Below are 20,939 nucleotides of genomic sequence, written 5' to 3' on the forward strand. Positions count from 1 at the left end.
GGTGATACATCAAGATTAAAACCTTATTACATTTTTCTTTCATGTCTTCTTTTTACTTTGGAGAACAGCTATTATAATATTTACGTTTATTCTTTTCCTTGTCACAATATTGCACTCCCAAAAATGCTGCACCCCCTAAAGCCTTGAGCCCTTGGCTGCAGCCTAGTCAGCCTATTGGAGAATCAGGCCCTGGCCACAATGGAATGAAGTGTTAGCAGTGGGATGGATCGATACACCAACAGCCAATCAGAAGCAGTAACGTAATGCTGCTGGTGTTATCATCAGCACGTAAATTTACAGCTCTGGCATCAGCAACAGATACGCATCCTGAGAAACATATCTGGAAATGAGTCCAAGTTTAAATAGATTGCATCTCTAGGGGGTGTACTATATTTATGCTTACCTTCTATTACTGTACTCATCTTATACTTGCCCAGACCCATTTCACCTTACAAGGTATAAGAGGCAGCACGTCTAAGAAACCCTCAAATCTAAATCCAGACGTACTTTGGTATGCATGAGCAGTAAGAACACTCAACAAATAGACTTATACAAATAAATTCAGACCCTAAGATTTTTGTCAGGTGCCGTCTCCGCGCTCTCCACCTTCTCTCCGCAATCCACGTCCTGCTGCCTAGCAGCAGAACTCTATCTCTGCTCACCTGTCTGCAGCCAGCATGTCTAAACCGCCTAAATCTCCCTAACCCAATCAGGAGGCACCTTAGGGTACATAAAGCAGCCTCTGACACATGTCTAGTGCCAGAGTATTGGTTCTTCCAGCTCCAGCATTGTTGTTCCTGTGTTACTCCTGTGTATTGACTCCTTGACTATAGTTTGACTTCTCTTCCGGATCATCCCTTGTTCTTCGCTGCCCGTACTGGTTTTGACCCTTGGACTGTTCCTGACTATGATTTGCCTTCTCTCCGTTGTACTGCGCTCCTCTGGTTTTGACACGGCCTGTTTGACTACTCTCCATTCACTGCACTGGTAACTATCTGGGAGAACCGCGACCTGCGCATAAACCTCCTTGCGGGGGTCCCTGGCGAACACCGGTGGTGCGTTAGACTCCCCGCCTCTCAGGTTAGTTGCGCTAATACCAGTCAGTGATATTCCTAGTGAAAGTCGTGACAACTTTATATACATCATCATAAATAATGAATGTACAATTTCTTGTGTTGCCCCAAGTAATAATATAAATATTGCAACTAATATAGCTTGGGAATCCTATATGTCCTGATTTCATCAGATGTTCCTGCTATTGTCAACAAAAATCCTATCTTCCTGATTATTTTACGGAATTGGAAAGTTTACTCTTGGACAGCTCTCTTGTATCACATCTGCATCACCATGCATTAATAATATCCCAAATGGGGCAGGGACTGATGTGAGTGAGTTCTCTGAACAGCGCTGCGGAATTAGTGGTGCTATATAAATGATTGGTAATAATAATAATCCTGCCAACTATCAGCTGCCAGATCAGAGCATACTGGGGCATGTAGTTTCACAACACCTGGGGGTAAATGTATTAATGTCCGGATTCTTCAACTCCGGCGTGTTCAGCGTCTTCGGCGATTAAATTTAAAGCGGCGCTGCATTGTAAAGGGAAGTTTCCCTTTACAATGCATTAATACATTAATACATTTACAGCCTGGAGAGCCACAAATTGACCAGGCCTGATGTAGAGTACGTGGAACACAGTTGGCTTGTGTATAAGTCGTATCAATAGATTCCTGTACTAATTTTATTTGTTACATTGACCTACACACCATTTTTTACTTAAATTGAATATTGTGCAGTTTAGCCCTTAACATATTGCATTTGTCTTGCTATGTTATAGCTGTTGTAGTCATTAAAACAATTAATAATCATGACACAAATTAGATTCCTAATGCATCTAGAGTTTGTGGGAATATAAATGTGCGTGTGTATGTGTGTGTGTGTGTGTATATATATATATATAACTTGTTTATTATCTCATTTTTTTTGATTGTGTGTCGTGCCCAAAGGAAAACAACAGGTACAATTTAAAACCTGACAAAATTTAATTTTGTCTTCGCAACCTAGTTTTTCGCTTTAAAAAAAGTGGAGCCAATAAATTTAGCACACAGGAAATCTTTTCTTCAATTCTAAATATGTATTTTCCAAAATGATTATGGCAGTATGGAATTTAGGAGAACAAGCACGTTGCAGGCAATAGACAATTTAAAAGTACATCGCATTTGTGCTCTTGAGATAAAATAATAAACCTGAGATCTCTTGATTTACAAATTAGAAAGACTGAATGGCTGCCTTCACGGTCTATGATTGAACACTGCAAATCACTGACGTTACTTAAGATGGGCCAAGTATAAAAACATGTTAGGTAGAAGGGGCATTATATTTTAAATGTCTTGTGTAAAAATGACCAGACAATGTATGTTTATTTGTAGATTTTTCTTTTTGTATGATGAGCACACTTTATTCTTTTATTTTTTTTGTACTTTAAATTTTTTCACAAAATTTAAAATTTTTCACAAAATTTAAAATTTTTCACAAAATTTTTGCTGAAAAGCACCACTGGCATCTGCCGAATCTGTGTTTTAGGTCTTGTCCAAAATCAGAAATTTGAAATGAAAACAAATCTTTAATTTTAAAATGACAGAACTGCAACTGATAAAATTATAACTGTAATTTACCTCTTTGAAGGGAAAACTTTCTACAGCTCATTTACAAATGTAAAAAACCCACCTGGTTTTATGGGTAATCACATGGAGTTGATGGCCAAGATGGTGGAAATGTTTGCTCTGTCTCATGGGAACAAATTGGCAGATTGGCAACATTGCTTAATGCCTAGGTTCCCAAACTGTGCGTCGCGGCTCCCAGGGGTGCCGCGGCGCTGTCACAGTGGTGCCGTGGACAGGATGAAGAAGAAAAAAAAGAAAAACTTTCCAATCCGACGGCGCCCGGGACCCAGTATCTTCCTCTCTCCTTGCTTGATGTCATCACGCCCGACATATTCAGGGAGAAGCGGCAGGAGAGAGGAGGATGCTGGGTCCTGGGCGCCGCCGGATTGGTAAGTTTTTTTTCTTTATTTTTTTTCTTTTTCCTTTCCAAGGTGGGATACAGAGGGGGACAGCGAGGGGGCAAAGCGTGGTTGCAGAGGGGACAGAGCGCGGTTGCAGAGGGGGCAGAGCACGGTTGCAGAGAGGGCACAGCGAGGGGGCAGAGCGCAGATGCAGAGGGGGCACAGTGAGGGGGCAGAGCACGGTTGCAGAGGGGGTACAGTGAGGGGGCAGAGTGCAGATGCAGATGGGGCACAGCGAGGGGGCAGAGCACGGATGCAGAGGGCACAGCGCGGATGCAGAGGGGGCAGAGCGCAGATGCAGAGGGGGCACAGAGTGTGTGGATGCAGGGGGCACAGTGTGTGGATGCAAGGGGCACAGTGTGTGGATGCAGGGGGCACAGTGTGTGTGGATGCAGGAGGCACAGTGTGTGTGGATGCAGGGGGCACAGTGTGAGGATGCAGGGAGCACGGAGTGTGTGGATGCAGGGAGCACGGAGTGTGTGGATGAAGGGGCACAGAGTGTGTGGATGAAGGGGCACAGAGTGTGTGGATGAAGGGGCACAGAGTGTGTGGATGAAGGGGCACAGAGTGTGTGGATGAAGGGGCACAGAGTGTGTGGATGCAGGGGGCACAGAGTGTGTGGATGCAGGGGGCACAGAGCGTGTGGATGCAGGGGGCACAGAGCGTGTGGATGCAGGGGGCACAGAGCGTGTGGATGCAGGGGGCACAGAGCGTGTGGATGCAGGGGGCACAGAGTGTGCGGATGCAGGGGGCACAGAGTGTGCGGATGCAGGGGGCACAGAGTGTGTGGATGCAGGGGGCACAGAGTGTGTGGATCCAGGGGGGCACAGAGTGTGTGGATGCAGGGGGCACAGTGTGTGTGGATGCAGGGGGCACAGAGCGTGTGGATGCAGGGGGCACAGAGCGTGTGGATGCAGGGGGCACAGAGCGTGTGGATGCAGGGGGCACAGAGCGTGCGGATGCAGGGGGCACAGAGTGTGCGGATGCAGGGGGCACAGAGTGTGTGGATCCAGGGGGCACAGAGTGTGTGGATCCAGGGGGGCACAGAGTGTGTGGATCCAGGGGGGCACAGAGTGTGTGGATGCAGGGGGCACAGTGTGTGTTAGCTGTAAATTATTCTTTGACAGAAATATAATTGGAAAATATATATATAAAAATATTATTTTCCCTTGGATTTATGTGTATTAGTTTTGCATACAACTAAATAAGTATTTCTGTCCTGACCTAAATACTTATTACGTTTTTTTGACTACTTATAAAACGGGACTGGTCGATAATTATTTTGGAGGGGTGACTTGAAATAATTATGGAGACTCTAAGGGTGCCGCGAATTGCAAAAGTTTGGGAACCACTTCCTTAATGAATGCATATTAGAACATGTGCCCCTACTTTTTCCCCTACATGTAAATAAAAAGAAGCAGCATTTATGAGAGAGTTCATTGATTTGTGGCAGAGAACACAATTTTTTTCACCACCTTTGACGTGTTGTAAATTAGGTTTCATCCTATAGTTTTAATGGGACAGATTTTGTACCTTCCAGTTGGAAATGTAAAAATAAAACCAGTCAAAGTAACACGTGTAATAAAGCTGGTTCTAATGTCCCCTCACTCTAATCAATTCAAGACATGAAGTTGCACCGATGTCTATGTCTGTTTTGTGTTGTAGCCCATGCACCATTTTAGTTGTCCTTCTTTGTACAGTCTCTAATGTATTATAACTTAGATTGTCATTTATGACTAGGCATTGCAGCAGTAATATGATGTTGTCTTTTATTATGTAAGATTTTGTAATTTTGCACCAAATTTATCTCTTATAATTGTTTTCTGAAAGACAGGGGATGTAGTAACAGAACACTGATATTATTAGGTAGTTGCTATGGAATGAACAGGTAGTCTATATGGTATCTGAAAATCTTACCATACCTGAGTTCTATGGAACCCTGGTGTATGTGTGTCATTTGAATGATGATGTGTCCATCAAGTGCCTTGTGAATAGCCCCAAGTTTTCTCTCCTCTCACTCCCTCCTTGACCCTGTACAATCAGCTTTCTTTCTCTCCTTCACTCATACTGTGCTAAATTCACCAATGATCTTCTCTCTGCTAAGTCTAAGGGTCACTTATTCATGCTCATCCTCCTGGACATCTTTGACACTATTTACCACTCTTAGCTCTGGCACACAGTTCATTCCATTGGACTTTGCTGCTCTGTTTTCTCACTGGTTCACTTCTCCAAACACTTCTCTGTATCTTCCACCAGTTCTTGCTCTACTCTTTTCACTATACTCGTTGGGGTCCCACAAGGCTTCATCCTTAGTTCTATGATCTTTTGTTGTATACTTCTATGCTGAAGACACCGAAATCTACCTACCCCAAACAGTCCTCTCCCCTTCTCTCCTTTCTCGTGTGTTCAGTTGCCTCTCTGCCATCTCCTCAGGGATGATTTAGCGCTACCCACATTAATACTGTGTGATGAAACTTATTTTCCTCTCCTGCTGCTCCACTCTCTATTCCCTACAAAGTCCAATACAAGCTGCATACCCTCACAAACAAGGCCATCAGCCACTCCTCACCACCCCTACATTTCCAATCTCATATCACTTTTCCCTCCTGCCCTCTTTGCTCTGCCAATAACTGGGACCTTGACTCCCCACTAATAACTCACCTCTAAGACTTCTCCTGTATTGCTCCCCACCTCTGGAATACATTTCATTGCATAGACAAACTCTCCACCAGACTTAAAACCCCACATATTCAGTAAATCGTTCCAGTCTACAACCTAATTCCACTATCATTGGTGCAGCCTGTCTCTGCCCCCATCCTTACTCCATGCCCCCCCTTTGTCCTAGCCTTGCCTCGCCACATTCAATTTTCAGATGTTATGAACAGATGTCTATTTCCTCTTGTCTTCTTGTCTACTCCCTCCTTATTCACCTGTGTGTCCTGTGTTGTGCCTCTAGCAAGGTTTGTGCTACACTTTACTTATTTAATCTTATTTATTACGCTTATTTTTGTATTATCTCATTTATGCTACTTTAAATTTGTGCCACATTATAAATAAACCGCCTTATTTGTGATAAAGCAGCATAGAAAACCAGCCAACAGCCATTTCCAACCAACACCACATGCTTTATCAAGGCGTGCATGTCTGCACTAGGAAAGGCTGTTGGCTGTATATCTTAACTCTGCTGTTATTGCCCTAATCTAAGATTTGAAGACTGCCATGAGCTGTCTATTGTTTATTGAGTTGGGGGGGGGGGGGGGCAGACAATAACATAGATTGGAGGGGGGCAAAGAAATTCTGTATAGCTTTGTAATCTATTGTTGTCTTGTTAGCATGAAATATATTACATAACTTGTGCTCTCATGATGTTCTATTCATGTCCCATGACAAGAGTAATAATAACCTTCAGAGATTTTATATTTGAAGAACGTCAACAAAAACTTAAATACAAAGACACTCGTAACTCGTTACTCGTAAATAAAAATTAATAATAATAATAATAAATTATATGCATCAATAAAATGAGTAGTCTGTTCAGTGTAATACTTATAAGTCATGTGACATAAATCACTTTTCCAGATTCATGTTTTTCTTGAATGCCAAAAATGTTTCTCATTAACATGCCTACCATATAAATTTTGGCCAGACATCTTATTACTCTACATTACATTGTCTCATAAAAATGTATTACATGACATAATAGCATTTTACCAAGAACTATTCAGTGTGCTAGGACATTGCTTTTATTTTAAACTTTTCACAGCACCTACAGCAGGCGCGGGCTGGGAGAGGGAAGCCCGGGGGGCACACAGACGGCTGCATCACATGACATGTCATCAGATGCTGCCGCGGGTACAAACGTGGAATATTGCATCCGGGGGGCGGCCGGCCGGCCTACCCCCCGGCCCTAATAGTGGTCTGAATGAGCGGCCCGGGGAGGCGCTGCCCCCCGGGCCAGCCCGCCCCTGGCCTACAGTATAAAATTAATATACAGATGGTCTATATCTAAAACCCAATACATCTAGCCATACATCTATGGTCTATTCAGCTCTGACTTGTATATTTCTGTGCCTGAATTATTCCCATATCTGTACATGCTGGGAAATTATATTTTACACATGAAAGTGTACACAGATGTTTGTCATTTTATCCCTATTCTCATTCATTTACATGATGGTTTAATATATTCATTTCATGCCAGATTAACTTATTCGGGCATGTAATGAATATATTAAACTATCAAGTAAATGAACTTGACTTGACTATGGAAAATAAATCAGAATGCAATTGATTGCAATTGATTGACATTTAATGCTGTGGTAATAAGTGTTGTTTTATTACTGAGCAGAGGATGTCACAACATGGCTACATGTGACAAGACATATTTTATTGTCCTCTTACTAAGAGCAGTAAAATCTGCAATCACACTTTGCTGCTGATTGCACATCACAAGTCAACTTGACAAGCAACACGTTACTACAAAAAAATGCAATGACTTTTGATGTTTGACAAATTTATTCCGGCCACCAGTAAGCAACGTGAATATTTTATGGACAGTGAGTAGGCTTTACCATCAGTCAGTGCCCATTAGTATTGGCTGAACATGACATACATATGTTGCAGCAAGAACAAAATTACCATAAATTCCTGACCAGGCAATCAATGGCGACCTCATAATTGAAATGAACTTCTTTGGCTTCGTCGAGATTTTTCCAAAATGTAAGTAATGTAGGGAACTACAGGGGTGATTTGTCTGTGGGGGCAGGGGCAGGCTGGGCTAGGTTGCAGGGGGGCATCTGCCCCCCCAGGCTGGTTTCATAGTGGGTTACTTTGGGCTCGGTCACCTGTATTTTTTGTTTCCTTTAAATTGATCCTAATAGGCTGCTGAGTCAAGTTTTGCCCCCCAGGTTAAAATTTGCCAGTCCTCCCCTGGCAGGGGCTGCTGAATCGAGGCTTGCCCTCCGGGCTAAAATTTGCCAGCCCTCCCGTGTAGCAATAACATTATGTGGATAAAAACTTTGTTGGTTATGAAGATGTGGATAAAGTTAAGTTTGTAGGGAGTAATTAGTAAATTTACTAATGATCAGTAAGGTCTAAGGAAATACAAATAATCAGCTAGTAAAGGAGTAGAATATTACATCCTTTTGATACTATATAACAACTAAATTTATGTGCAAATATATTCCCTACATCAGAGGTTTGTAACTGGATAGACTTGTGAAACGGCAATTTCCTAGATTGCAGATACATTTTTTTCTTGCATTTCATTTTGCATAAATAGTAGGCTATAAAAATTGGGCTCTTCGGTAACTTTCTATAAAATGGTGAGTAAAACTATTTTTAAGGTTCATCTAGTTCATCTGTGCAGTAATGTTTGATTTTTATTATTATTATTATTATTATTATTATTATTATTGTAATTGTAAGGCACCACAGTGCTCCATAGCGCCGTATAGCAGGGCAAACAGGATATACATAACACAGGGACATGCAAGGCAGACAAAATAAATGCAAACAGAGGGGTAGTTACCAGAGATCCTCTCCCCATCTCTCCTTTCTTGTGTGTTCAGCTGCCACTTCTCAGATGTTCCAATGCTACCCACATCAATAAATTCTCAATGGTGCAGTGAGACTTGTTTTCTTCTCCTGCTGCTTCCCTTCCCAACTCTGCTAACCCCTACATTGGATTTCTATTGCCTACCAAGTCTAATAGAAGCATCTTACCTTCACCTACCAGGCCTCTTCTACCCACCCCTACATCTCCAACCTCATCTTAGTTTTCCCTCCTGCTCTCTCTGCTCTGCCAGAGAACGGTGCCTTGACTCCCACTTATAACCCATCTCCAAGACTTCTCCTGTTTTGCTCCCCACCTCTGGAATACATGTCCATGTAAAATCAGATTCTCTACCAGACTTAAAACCCCACGTATTCATATACTAACCTGAAGTGTTGTCACATTGGCTGTGATCACACACCTACAGTTACACAATAGCTGGGACAAGCACATAATTGCAACAGAGGTGATTCCAACTTTGACTTTCAATAAAATATTCATACTCTTGCTATATATATATATTATATATATATATATATATATATATATACACACACACAAGTTAACCCGTGCATGATACTCATGCATTCTAGTCAAATCAAGCTACTTAAGGTCTTAAAAAGGGTAGATCTATCCTCATATATAATTATGGACTATGCACAATTTTTTCTTTCTTTTGTTGGTCTTATTTAATATGCATGTCTGAGATACTTTAGTTAAATCATCTTTTAGCCTGTATTTATATTGTAATAAATCTTTATTGTATAAATGCATATAATCCACAGAATCTTTTTGCTGAGTAGTAATATAACATCGGCTATTTGGTTTCAATTATAGCATATCTGAGTTCCACACCATTTACATTATCATCTTGCCCAAAACTTTTTTTGAGTTTCTTAACAATATACCTATATAAGTCTGTGTTGAGCGCTAGTTTTTTCTAATTTTCTGTATAGCATTATATAGGTTGGACCACCCAATTTCTTCACTAAGCTGCTTCACAGTCTTTAATATTTGGTTAGTGCGCAGATTAATCCAATATACGGTGGTGTTTGGAGCCCAAGGTGCCTGTGCAAAAATTACAGTTCGTTTGATATTTGTTTGCTTGAACAGGGTTATACTCTCTATGGGCCACCCTCTCCCCTTGTTGTCAAACATTATTAGAAAGTCATAATACAAATTAATTATGTGTGTATATATATATATATATATATACAAGTTAACCCGTGCATGATACTCGTGCATTCTAGTCAAATCAAGATACTTAAGGTCTTAAAAAGGTTCTTGTCATGCATTTGGGCCTAGCCCAGGCCTCCTCAGGGGAAGAGCGTTACTTCCCGATGCAAGCGCCCTTTTTAATGTGTGTTCATGAGGTAAATGAATTTGACCCCTTAACTCGTAAATTTAGCCTTTACTACCCCTCACACGGGGGGAAGGGGAAGATGATGGAAGTTAACTGACTTCACTATTCTAATTTTTTTGTCAAATAATGTCAGTATACCAAATTTCAGGTCAATTGGATGAGCCCTTTCTGAGAAAATAGTTTTTTCCACACACACACACTAACACACGCTGCTAGGCTTTTACTTTTATATATTAGATAATGCTAAGAATTTAGTATATCAGTGTATAACTCCGCCCAGCAGGTGGCGCTGCAGCTTGTTTGTTTTTTTTCCACACACAGACTAACACACTCCGCTAGGCTTTTATATTCTATATATATATATATATATATGTGTGTGTGTGTGTGTGTGTATTATGTAAATCTGACACAGTATATGTAGCAAACACTATATAAACAAATCTTTCTCTAAAAAATCTATCCGGGCAAGAGAGATTAAGTGATTGTGGATTCCTAGAAATGACCACTCAAAAGCTTTTCTTCATACTTGGCTTAGTAAAGGTGATCTGGGGGATAGGGATTTTAGGTGCCCGTAATCCCACCAGTAATTTCCAATGCAACATTGCTGTTTGAAACAAAGCATAATGGAAAGTATTTCTATGGGGCAAGCAGGATAGTGTTGCAGCATTCATTAAATGTTATACTTATCTGTCCTTAGCAGTAGAGGGCTGCTTCTAGGAGGTTGGCATGCCAGTGCTGTATACCAGCTGGATTCCGTAGATGCTGGATAGGAAATACATCCATAGAAGGTGAATAAGTTGGCTGAGTGGAAGAAGTAGATATGAAGTTCCAGGTGTAAATAGCTGGAAGATGCGAGACACATTAGCATGAGTGATCACTTTAAATTAGAAATGCTAGTAAAAAGGGGTGGTTAACAGCATTTAAATATATGCAAAATATGTAAGGTTTAAAACATGTATAAGGTATTTACTTAATTAGTATTAATGGTAAATATGCAATTGGAAAGAGTTATGAACAGTTGCACAGTGTTAGAAAGATGGTACTGTACTAATGATACATAGGTTTAAGTGTACCAGTGTCTGGATAGCGGGGCAGAATGAGATAATGTGAAGGTGGACACATTTATAAGGGATAAAAGTGAAAGATTTATAAAGTGGATGAAATGCTATATATATATATATTGATATGTGTAGGAGATATCACAAGGAGAGGAATAGTGTTAGGCATACTTGCCAATTTTTTCCACAGGGGAGGACAAGTGGCAACTGGGGTGGGAGACTGTGATTAGTCCCCCAACACGATTGCATCATCCCACCATGAGGGCAGGGCTAAAATGGCAGATTGCTGAACAAATCTGGGTTTGGCGGATTCCTGGAGAACACTTCCCACCCAAATGCGTACTGCAAATAATTGTTGCCCAAGTTCGGTGTGAAAGAAGTTGACTGGCCTGCACAGAGCCCTGAACTCAACACCATTGGAATGCTGACTGCGGGCCAAGCCTTACAACCCCACAACAGTGCCCAACCTCACTAATGCTCTTGTGACAGAATGGATGCAAATCCCCGCCACCATGTTCCAAAATCTAGTAGAAAGTGTTACAAGAAGAACTGAGGCTGTTATAGCAGCAAAGGGAGAACCAACTCCATATTAATGTGATAGATAGATATATAGATAGATAGATCAACAACTACTATTATAGTCTTTCAGTATTGTAAACTAATGCAGTCCCTTGATTCCATAAATTAAGCTTTTAATTTACCAAAATGTGATTGCTTAATTGAAATTAGTTTAAAATCAATTGAGTTTGCCATTTCTATGCTAGATGAGCTTATTTGAAGTCATACGTTATTCTATATATATATTTAGTAAATTGACCTATTGTCTGTTTTTTAATGTTGTATTTATTACATATAATCAGTATTGTGAACCATACATAACGGTTAATGCGTAACAATTCTAAAAGATACAGGTAACAAATAAAACATCATAGTTAATTCTTTTGTGATTTGTTTTGGATTAGTTTACAAAAGTCTGAAAACTTGAATGGTATTACCTGGAACATACCTACATCACTAGTGATTGGGTGAGTGGCACATTACCAATGAGGCGTGGTTGGCTAAAGAAAGGTCTTATATTTATTGGACAGGTAAAGCATATCCCTTGTGAATGACTGCCACCCTTCTGACAAAGTCCCTGCAATACAACAGATATAGGCAGTGGGAACCTGGCTTTATATATTTATGGCCAATAAGGTAAAATGAGATACACAGGAGAAATATATACTTGCAAAGGTCACATTTTGAGATACAGCAGAAATTTAAATTTGAATTTCAATGTCAGCTCAATTTAAGATCTTAGTCATGGTATATCTTGCCGTGAGCCAGGAAACTATATGGTTCCTTCCTACTCGAGTTCAAGCTACTTTCGAAAAATAGTTCTATATTCATATTCAAGATGTCAAACATTATTAGAACATTATTAGAAAGTCATAATGTTACTTTATTATGTGTGTGTGTGTGTGTGTGTGTGTGTGTGTGTGTGTGTGTGTGTGTGTGTGTGTGTGTGTGTGTATGTATGTATGTATGTATGTATGTATGTGTGTATACATATATCTAATATATAAATGCTTAGTGGCGTCTGTGTGTGCAAAAAAAAAAACCAAGTTGCAGCGCCACCTGCTGGGCAGAGTTATACACTGACCTACTAAATTCTTAGTGTGTGTGGGAAAAAAAATTCAAAAAGGGCTGAAATTTGGTAGGACTCAAACTCATTTTCGTGAGGTAATTTTACCTCATGAAGACACATGTGTAGAGGCGTGCGTTAGTGTGTGTGTGTGTGTGTGTGTGTGTGTGTGTGTGTGGAAAAAACTATTTTCTCAGAAATGGCTCATCCAATGGACCTGAAATTTGGTATACTGACATTATTTGACAAAAAAATTAGAATAGTCAAGTCAGTTAACTTCCATCATCCCCCCTTCCCCCCATGGGAGGGGTAGTAAAGGCTAAATTTACGAGTTGAGGGGTCAAACTTATTTTCGTGAGGTAATTTTACCTCATGAACACACATTAAAAAGGCCGCTTGCGTCGGGAAGTAACGATCTTCCCCTGAGGAGGCCTGGGCTAGGCCCAAATGCATGACAAGAACCTTTTTAAGACCTTAAGTATCTTGATTTGACTAGAATGCATGAGTATCATGCACGGGTTAACTTGTATATATATATATATATATATATATATATATATATATATATATATACACATAATTAATTTGTATTATGACTTTCTAATAATGTTTGACAACAAGGGGAGAGGGTGGCCCATAGAGATTATAACCCTGTTCAAGCAAACAAATATCAAACGAACTGTAATTTTTGCACAGGCACCTTGGGCTCCAAACACCACCGTATATTGGATTAATCTGCGCACTAACCAAATATTAAAGACTGTGAAGCAGCTTAGTGAAGAAATTGGGTGGTCCAACCTATATAATGCTATACAGAAAATTAGAAAAAACTAGCGCTCAACACAGACTTATATAGGTATATTGTTAAGAAACTCAAAAAAAGTTTTGGGCAAGATGATAATGTAAATGGTGTGGAACTCAGATATGCTATAATTGAAACCAAATAGCCGATGTTATATTACTACTCAGCAAAAAGATGCTGTGGATTATATGCATTTATACAATAAAGATTTATTACAATATAAATACAGGCTAAAAGATGATTTAACTAAAGTATCTCAGAGATGCATATTAAATAAGACCAACAAAAGAAAGAAAAAATTGTTCATAGTCCATAATTATATATGAGGATAGATCTACCCTAAAATAAAATGATAAAAAATAAAAAAATGGAAAAATTGAAAAAGAAAGGAAAAAAATGGGAGAAAAAGGAAAAATAAAAATGAAAAATCCTAGATTATGGAAAGTCTGTACACTTGAAATCAAAGATGTCAGATCGGTGATAAGGCAAATTTCCTGAACCAACAGTCCTTGGTCAGATACTACACTTAAGTTTAGCCAAAAAGACTAATTGAGATGGCTAAAATGTCAATCTCGATTCATCCTTTTGGCTAAGCTCAAGTGTAGTATCTGACCTAACTAATGTCTAGTTGGGGATTAAAATACCCCCAGCTAGACATTAGATAGTTACAAAACATGAACAAGATTCTCACAAAACTATGCAAAAAATCTGACAATAATAAATAACAACCCTTCAGTAGAAAATACAGGATGTAGATAATTATACATGGTAAGTGGCAAATATATATACGAGTTCCCTTGTTTGACTCACAACGCCCTCATTATGGCACACATTACTATTCAGTCGGATCTATCTTACTTGTAGCATAAACTACCACTTATAAGTAAAACAAGTAATTGAAAGCTCCGCTCTTGGCTCCCCGTGAATGCTCTGCTGAATGAGAAATGCATAGTCTTTCAACATTTGTATTATGGGTTCAGCCCACCTTCTTCTATTTACTTGTCTATTCATTGATTCCTACCAGTGTCCATCTAATGGCCTCTGCCTGTTACTGTCACCTCACTGTCTATGATGGATGCCCTGTAACGTTCAAAATGTATTGAATTATTATTATTATTATTATTGTTAGTCATCAGGAAATGCAACCCGACAGATCATGTCATCTTCACCTTCAAATCCGCAAACTGTAAAACATTGTGTGCATCCCTGCAAACATAGCTGCAAGAGGCGCATATTTTGCACTTTTGTAAATGACCTTTCATTTTTTAAAATAAGTATTATTTCATTGTAATGAGCATTCATTTAAGAACTAAAGATACAACATGCAAAGCCAATTTTACAATATTTTCCATTTTAGAAAAAGTGTTGAAATCAAAATTAAATGTATTATTGACTAAGAAATGGAATCTGTACATAGAGTTCCAGTTAGAGCTTGAACAAAATATCCTGTTGTTTACAGAGAATCATTTGAGTATTACATTACTCCATAGACATTACCATGCTGCAATCAATTCATAGAATAATGGGAAATGGGGAAATGCACCATTCACCATGCAGCAAATTTAATTAATTGGAATAGGAATTGCCTTGAGGTTCATATGCATTTACCTTTCCTACTACTTTCTGTAAGGAAGATGGCATGGAGCACTGGGCTGTGTCTGGTTTAAGAATAGACAACAAACAAAAAAAAAGCTGAAGAAAAAACAAGAGGAGAAGAAAAAAAAGGGTCATGAGAGAGAAGTAAAGATAAGCAAAACGTTTCATCTGATTTACGGTTTATAAGAACCTCCATGTTTTGCAGCCTGTGAATGGGATTGCCAAGGTTGTGTTAAAAAAAATGGAATTTGGAACACAATTTTAATTTAAAACATTGGGTTTTTTTCCATCAAAAAAAGTATTTTAAAATGTTGTCTTTAAAAACACATTCTATAAAAATCAAAAACAATCAAATTATATTTTCTTATATACTTTTTACTCAATGCAAATCTGCAAATCCTTCAGTTGTTGTTAGGAACTCCCTAGCCAGCACAATAAAACTCGGAGTCTACTCCGAAAGCCTGGTGTTCGCTGGAGCCCCTAGTGGTGGGGACAGACTTGGCCGCAGGCTGACAGAGGGTCGAGAATCGTATACCGGCTAAGGAGAACCCAGGGATGGAGTGATTGGCGGACAGCAGCGTGGGGTTCAGGCAGAGTAGATGCCGGCAGCAGACATCGTAATGCACAGAGTAAACCAAGGTCAGAGGTCACAAGCACAGGTTTGGAATCCAGGGACAGGCAAAAGGTCAGGGGCACTGGCGGAGGAGCAAAATCCGGTATACAGGCAAATGGTCAGGGTCAGAAGCGTAGGTTCAAAGTCCAGGAACAAGCGAGGGTCATACACGGGAAGTCTATCATAGGTTTAACACCAAGCACAGAAAGAACAAGCAGGCAGCAGAACTGTAAACAGGACGCTATAACCGGCAGTGAGGCTGAGTCCTCACTGCCTTAAATAATCCAAGTAGCCAATCAGGGAATAGCCCTAGCAAGTATTCACAGGAGAAGCCTAATAGATAGTGGTACTGGTGGCCAATAGTAATGCAGTGCTCAGCTGCATAATAAATAATCCACACACAAACACTGCCTCCTAAACACCTGAATAGCCATGATTGGCTACACTCTAACTAGTCCTGTGCGCGCGTGCCCGCTTGTTAACCAGCTGGCCGGGCGCCGCGACAGGGAGCCTGGAGCGTCCCGGTTGTTGCCCAGGCAACCGGGACATGGAAACCGGAAGTGACGCCCCGGTCACCATAGCGACGGCCGAGACGTCAGCGGGGGAGCCCAGAGAGCCGCGGCGGTGCCCGCGGCCGCCGTGACCACTAACAGTTGTAAATTAAGATCACCGATTTTATCAGCAAATTTATGAAAAGAGGTGAGGGACTTAAAGTGCTGCAGAAGGCAGTACCTGCACCTGACTGGTCATCAGCCCCAAGCAAACAGATGTTTAATATTATATTTGCCTTATTCCAGATTTGGCTATTTGTGAATGGGTTTTTAAGTGGAATTTGGACTTGTGTTCCACATGGGATTCCCCTGATCATGTTTGTTCTGCATAGAATTCCCGATCCACACTATAGCGCTTGATGAATTAACATTGTCGTCACCCCAGCTCTGCAAATCTTAGAGGCTCTGAAGTTGAGGGTCATTGTGGAACCCACAGAAAAAATGTGCCAATCTATAAGTGAAGGTTTCTTTTACACCATCCAGTTGCACTATTGTGTGGGAGCAATCAATAGAACATATATTAGCTTTTAAATGCCCCCTAATAGTGGTTCTAGATTTTACATTTGTAAAAAGCATTTTTTGAAGGTACTGATTGTATGATGGATAACAATTACCAAGGTAATGCTGCTGATGTTTGGGCCTATAACAGCAGTGCAGATTCAAATATTCTCCATCATTCCCCAACGGGATGTAAAATATTACAAAATATTTATATTACTTACTTATTTATATTGCCGGTTTGTGTTGTCATTTTTATGTGCATTTGATTAGTTTAGTTGAATAAAAATGTTAAATCAACTTGAGTACAAATCTTTATTTATTAAAAATCAATAAATTGTGTGCTGACAAACCTGGAGGTGTATATGTTGAACCAATGTGGTGATGAATAAGATTCATCATCAACAGTTTTAGATCCAACATCCTGTGAGGGGATATTTATCTTATGTTAGACTTTGCAAAACAATGTTGTCTCATTATTATCTTTGATGATGCTGAAAAGGCAATATTGTTTTCAAACTATGTGGGTTTCCAAATGCTCACTGAAACTCTAAGTAATGTTGGCCAGGGATTTAAAGTTTGCTTCATTCTCATTCTTTCTTCTCTGTGGTTGTCCAGATAATTTACAGTAGCTATACTATAACATATACTGTATATTTTATTTATGGTATCCAGATGTAGAAAGTGTTAAATTGACACCTGGCACATCATGATTTTATCACATCTCATTGTTCTTTGTTCATTTGTGACTCTTTTATATCTATAAAACGTAACGTCCTCCAATCCTCAATGTTTTATGCATGTATTACCAGTGCTGTCCACTTGGGGGATTGTTACAATAAATCGCGAAAATAGTCACATAGTAATATAGTTGACGAGGTTGAAAAAAAGACACAAGTCCATCAAGTTCAACCTATTTTGGATCTCCTGCGATCCCTCTCTTATATTTGAAATGGATGAAGCAACGGCCAATCTGTTTCAATCGGGGAAAATCTATCCTGACCCAATATTGCAGTGCTATTTTTCTTTGGATGCACTACTATCCTTCATTTAAATTAACGGTCATAACCCTGAATAACCTTCTCCACTAAAAAAAATTCTAACTCTTTTTTGAACATATCAATTGAATCTGCCATTACAACCTTCCCTGACAAAGAACCCCTTTCATTGCTGGTTGTGAAACTTCCTCCCTTCTAAACTTAGATGGTAACAGTGTGTCCTGTGTACAGTCCTTGGGGTAAAAAGTTCCCTTGAAAGTTCTCTGTATTGACCCTTAATGTAGTTGCACCCTCCCACCTTGCTCACTTCTTCAGTATGTCCTTTTCCACAGGCATCTACCTGTCATCCTTTAAACATGCTCTTGTCTCACCCAAATCTTAAAAAACCCAATCTTGACCCCCACCTCACTCTCTAACAACTGCCCCATTCTCTTCTCCACTTTACCTCCAAAATACTTGAGCGCCTTGTCTACAACTGTCTCAGTAGCTACCTCTCTGACAACTCCCTCCTTGATCCCCTTCAATCTGACTTCCACCCCCTCCACTCCACAGAAACTGCCTTGACTAAAGTCACCAATGATCTTCTCTCTGTCAAATCCAGGGGCCACTTCTCCCTGCTTATCCTCCTGGACCTCTCTGCAGCCTTTTGCAGCCAATTGCTCACTGAAACCCTAAGTAATGTTAGCCAAGATTTTAAAGTTTGCGTCTTACTCATTCCTTCTTCTCTGTGGCTGTCCAGATAATTTACTGTAACCCAGGAGATGAGTGGGCTAATTTATCAAGGGGTGAATAGCCCTTCCTTAAAAAAAAAAAAAAAATAGGATAGGAAATGGATAGTGACCCCAGCTGAGTCACCACCTCTACATAAAAGGAAATCCAGGTATCCTCATATCTTATTTATAGTTGTCTATTCTCCCACAATGACCAGGTGTCTCGTCAATTTCTGGGAGTCCTCCCGGACTCCCGGGCAAGTAAGGCAAGCTTCCAGATCCTTGCCACTCTGTTAGTTAAGTGACAGGGGTGGGGCTTAGGGACGTAATTCTCGCGTCACCGTGGCCTCGCCCCCTGCTCTAATAGGCTAAAATGTTGTTGACAGGTTATGGGGATGGGACAAATGACGCAACCCACTTGGCCACCCCCAGGTTTTCTCTAAAAACATAATGTTAGTAAATAAACAGATATAAATAAAATATGTGTCATGATTTGCATGCCAAATGCTGGGGTAACTGCTCTTGTTAACGACAAGTGGGTATGTAAGCAATGCTTTCCCATTAAAGATGTTTTCAAGTGCTTTCATACGCTTTTAAGAAAACTGAAATGGAGCAAGCAGCATCCAGAAACAGCTGCACAACAATTGGTAAATACGCATATAAACGCACATGCTTGTGGTCCATGGAAGATGATGGGTTATACTTTCACATGCAGTTATATAATATGAACTAGCATTAAAAACACCAGTGAGTACAAGGCCATATGCAGTTTTTTGAACCAGCTGTTACATGGAACATTCTGTCTCTACTAACAATACCCTTCCTGGTAACTGTGCTAACAAAGCTGCAGGAAATGATAATAAATGTTACCAATTATGAACTCTTGGAAATCTCCAAAGGTAAAGATGACATGACACTTACGATTAGATAATGCTCCTTAACTTTGCTCTTGATTCAAACATTAGTGAGTGCTTTGCAAAAATACTTGAGAAAACTTAACATAAGCCTGTCTTTTCAAGCTATTCTTTCTAACTCTTAAGCAGAAAATAATAAAGCTTGTCAATGAGTGCTCAATTATGTCAATTATGTAAGTCTATTATAACAATTCACTTCTTTTCAAATTCGCTCTATTCTTGAGTTATGGGCATTTTTATCACTCAATATATCTAGGCCATTATAATGGAATATAATGAACATAAGGAATAATGACTTATATACAATGTATAATTCAAGATGAGTATAAGTATAACATCCTTTAATTACAGGGTTAGTACAACGAAGATTCTTAGAATAGGATGTAGGATGTTATGAGCTTACAAAAAATCATTTACATTTTAATTGTGTGCCTATTTATTTATTTTTACAGTTCTGCTATAATAGGCGTCTTAGGAACGCCTGTCCAAGATTCTGTAGCCACTGATGTGGCAAACTGCTACTCAGTCTCGTTATCAACCTTGTTTCCCAGAGCCTACGGAGGTTGGGACCAGTCCCAGCAATTTTCAGGTTGTGCATGGTCGTCTCTAGGATGGCATGGTACAATTTTTTGCACCTCTCCATAGAAGCACAAGTCCTTTGCTGTCCAACTTGGGGCTGGTTTTCCTATAACAGAAGAACCCCACGCTTATGGTCTCCCTGTAGTACTTGAAACCAGCCCAGACTCTCTAACAATGGGGTTGTTTGTGGATTTGGGACATGATTTTAATTATTTATTTTATTACACAGGTAATTATTTATTTTATTACACAGGTAATAAAATATTCCCCTGTCCTATCCCCCTCTGCACATAATTGCTTGTGTAAATATAGACACCCCCTTTGTGCGTCACAGTGCGTCACAGTCATTGTAACTGTACTCCAGGCAGGGTCGGTGCTACCACTAGGAATTCACTTAGTGCCCTAGGGTTTCGGGTGTGCCTAAAATACTAAATGAGTGACATAATACAGTAATAAATCAATTTCTTATTTTCACCACAGTCCCTCTGCACTATGTGATGGCCAATGACCTGGAGGGACATCAGCTAATAACTTCTTATCTGTGAAGCTTCTGGCTGCTGCTTTTACATGTTGCTAATGAGCTGGAAGTGTAGTGATGGGCAATGATGTCAAAGCCCAGTGCCACACTTCCGAGAAGAGAAGTTACTACCCCATCCACGCAAGGAAAAAAAGACATGGGCAACACTTACTGGGGAGACTTCCAACAGGGAGCACACGCCAGCCCTGTTTCCAAGGCGTGAGGGAGGGTGGGGACTTTTTCTCAGTACAAGTCTTTCTTTACACACATGTGCTTTTGCTGTAATTAAGGATTATCTTGCTTTGACCTAAATATATCGGGGACTTTTACTTGTACCACCACAATACCAGCCTTGTTAAAGCATTCTCAGGATGACGTTTACAGAAAGAGAAGACTTTGAAAAAAAATATTTATTTAATTAATGCATTTTCTGTCTCAATCTTTTTACAACGAATGGACTTACTGCTCCACCACCAAAAATCAGATTATTTTCTGTGG

At 40.0% G+C, this 20,939-nt stretch overlaps 1 protein-coding gene across 2 annotated transcripts in view; it reads left to right on the top strand.

Moving 5' to 3' along the window:
- RXFP2 (relaxin family peptide receptor 2) overlaps positions 1-20,939 on the top strand; it is a 250,188-nt gene that overhangs the window by 47,800 nt on the left and 181,449 nt on the right. The gene's annotated exons all lie outside the window — the stretch shown is intronic.

The sequence above is a fragment of the Mixophyes fleayi genome, chromosome 2, assembly GCF_038048845.1.
Source record: "Mixophyes fleayi isolate aMixFle1 chromosome 2, aMixFle1.hap1, whole genome shotgun sequence".
NCBI lineage: Eukaryota > Metazoa > Chordata > Amphibia > Anura > Limnodynastidae > Mixophyes > Mixophyes fleayi.